Source organism: Priapulus caudatus, unplaced genomic scaffold, assembly GCF_000485595.1.
Source record: "Priapulus caudatus unplaced genomic scaffold, Priapulus_caudatus-5.0.1 Scaffold950, whole genome shotgun sequence".
NCBI lineage: Eukaryota > Metazoa > Priapulida > Priapulimorpha > Priapulimorphida > Priapulidae > Priapulus > Priapulus caudatus.
Window position 1 is genome coordinate 56,642 of NW_014578011.1, and position 3,195 is coordinate 59,836.

Here is a 3,195-nt window from a genome sequence, read left to right on the forward strand (position 1 = left end):
TATATATATATATATATATATATATATGCATGTTATCATGTTTATTTATAAACCAGTGAAAGGAACCGACATCTGCAACTTCATATAGTGACGTATGCGATGACTAGACGTTTTCAACATCCGCCATTACGTTGGCAATCTTTGGTTGACAACTTACTCAATCTCACATATCTTACTTCTCCTCGTTACCTCATGAATATGGTTTACTTTACGCTTACTATACAGGTACAAGGGTGTGCCTTTCTCTGATATTTATTCCATCAATGAATTTCATCAAATACTAATGTTTTTTACGCTGGTAAATGTGATGGCATATATTGACGTAGGTTTATTACTCAGCATTGAATAATTCTAACCGGGAGTAGATTGCTTGATGTTTTTTAATCAAGAGCTGTGTCATACACGATCTGATCACAGCAAAACATCATTTTGACCCTAACAGTAGCCATTTCACCTCACTTTAAACTTGTACTTAGATAAACAAAGAAGATATTACCCATGTAAACGCAGGTAACGATATGCAATGCAGCGTCTTTCGACTTAACCATACCGCTAACCCCACAGCAGTTATGAGATTTAATTCGCATTATAATATTATTTGACATGTATCACGGATTTACACTGGAGTCGTAATCATCGCCTTCCACGACGTAAAGTAAAATGTTTTTCATGCGGCGGAAAATAATGACGATGTTTGTGACGTGGCGGTCAATAATGACGATGTTTTGTGACGTGGCGGTCAATATTAGTCAATGTTTCCACTTGTCACGACGTCACGACAAGTATAGAGAGAACAACTCCGTAGTGAGTATAACTACTAGCTAACTAGCTGATCAAACAACGCTTCTTACGATCGCCTGAGACACGCACGCCAGTCACTGCAAGATTAAACTCATTACAAACGTGGCGAGATGTCTCAGAGGGTCGGTGTTGTGGAGGAGAAGGAACCTCTGATCATCAGGAACGTGTACGACCTACTCAGTGTGTCTTACTCATTACCGACATTATCATCGAACTATTTACTCATGTTCGAGACGGAATATACGCCAGAAACATTATTATATATCAAACATTATTATATATCAAACATTATTATGTATCAATAGTTAATAATTCTAGTGTATTAATATCTCTTGATTATAGATCACACACACACGCGCGCGCGCACGCACGCACGCACGCACGCACGCACGCACGCACGCACGCACGCACGCACGCACGCACGCACACACACACGTACGCACGGACACACGGATGCACGCACACACGCACGCACACACGGACACATACGCAAGCACACACGGACTGCACGCACACACGCATGCACACACGCATGCACACACGCATGCACACACGGATTCATGCACACACGTACGCACGCACACACGGACGAAGGGATGCACGCACACACCTATGCACGGTCGCACGCACACACGGACTCGCGCTCACACGCATGCACGCACGCAGGGACGCACGCACGTGGCTAAGCTTACAGCCATGTTTACATGCATTTTACGCCGCTTCACAGCAATGTTCGACCAAGCTCTTCCAGCACTCATTTCCGAGACTCTTACTCTGAACGGCTAGCCTTTGTACTCTTAATATATTATATAATATATATATTGGAGAGTCACGCGGAACATGTGGATTATGGACTTTTCATATAGGAAACGAGCGAGAGAGGCGAGAGAAGGGGAAGAAAAATAGAATAATATTTGCTTAAATCGATCCTGGCGACATCTATCGCCACGACGCGTCGAAAATGGTCAGATTTAGTCTAAGAGAATTAACATTATAGGCATGCATGCAACAGTATCACCCCACCTGTTCGCGTTTGCACTGTTTCGTGTCGGGTAAAACTATTATGGCAAATTTTTTGGTGGGATTATTTGGCACTTGGGTGCAGTAATCTCTATCATAGCCTACTTAATACAGATGTCCAGTACAGACGGCCAGAAAGAATGAAACGTGGGTTTGATCTTGTCGAGCAATTATGCTATTCTATCAGAGAGTTTCGTCGCATACAGAACATACACTTTATTCATGCTAAGTAACCACAGATTCAAGGCCTAAACTCCGATTGACACAATTGCTAACTAATCGATGCGCATTTCTAGCAAGTGGTTCGATGCGTTTTCAAAGGCGGATACGGCAGACCGGTCACCATGGCTACGCCACTTGACAGGATGGCACGATTACACAACAAGACCAATCTCACTCCTTATGCTTTTCTAGACGTCTACAAGGCATCACCCTTGCGTGCATAATGCAAATTAGTGCACTCTATTGTCGAATTGTGCCGCAAAAAGTCATTTTCCAGAGACGAAATAGTACGACAATAATGGGCGGAAAGCTAATGTTGCATGCCACCTCTTATACTAGCTAACTAACTAACTGGGTAATGCTTAGCCGATCGACAGTCGGTGAGAAAGCGACGCCACCGTGTCACTGACCGCAATCTAGCAACCAATCATAAATGCGCATAACTTTTCCGCTACATGCGCTGAAAAACATTTCAATTGCATAACAACGAAACGCAGTTATATGCGTGCATGCGTGCGCGTGCGCGTGTGTACTCAGCCTTGCTCAAGGGCAAAATTTCAACCCGTTTTAGCCTTGCTTTCATTATTTCCTTCATATATCTTCAGAAATGGCGCGTTCTGGGCAGACGATCTGTTCAGGGGACGCGCGCTGACACAGTACATGTACGTAATTAGGCTTACACGAGGAAGACTGCTGCTGGGCTCATGCAGTTACCGTCCTTTCAGTTCCTGGCTCAAAAAATGTCGCTCGCAGCATGGGTGGAGGCGCTAGTGTCACCATCAAGCATTCTCTCGGCTGGGCAAAGGTTGTTCAAGCGAAGATAGGGATAAACTTGAACTTGTTGAAAGAGAAAAATAGCGGCAAGAGAGAGAGAGCGCGCGCTAGAAAGAGGTCAAAGAGATAGAGGGGAGAGGAGAGATGTAATTAGAGAGAGGTCACAGAGATAGACGGAAACGAGAGAGGAGAAAGAATGAGAGAAGGATAGAGCGAGCGATAGATAGATAGCGATAGAGAGATAGAGCGAGAGGTAGAGAATGACAGAAAGATATATAGAGAGGGAGATAGATAGATAGATAGATAGATAGATAGATAGATAGATAGATAGATAGATAGATTGAATGAGATGCGTGCGTGCTTGTGTCAGTGTATGTG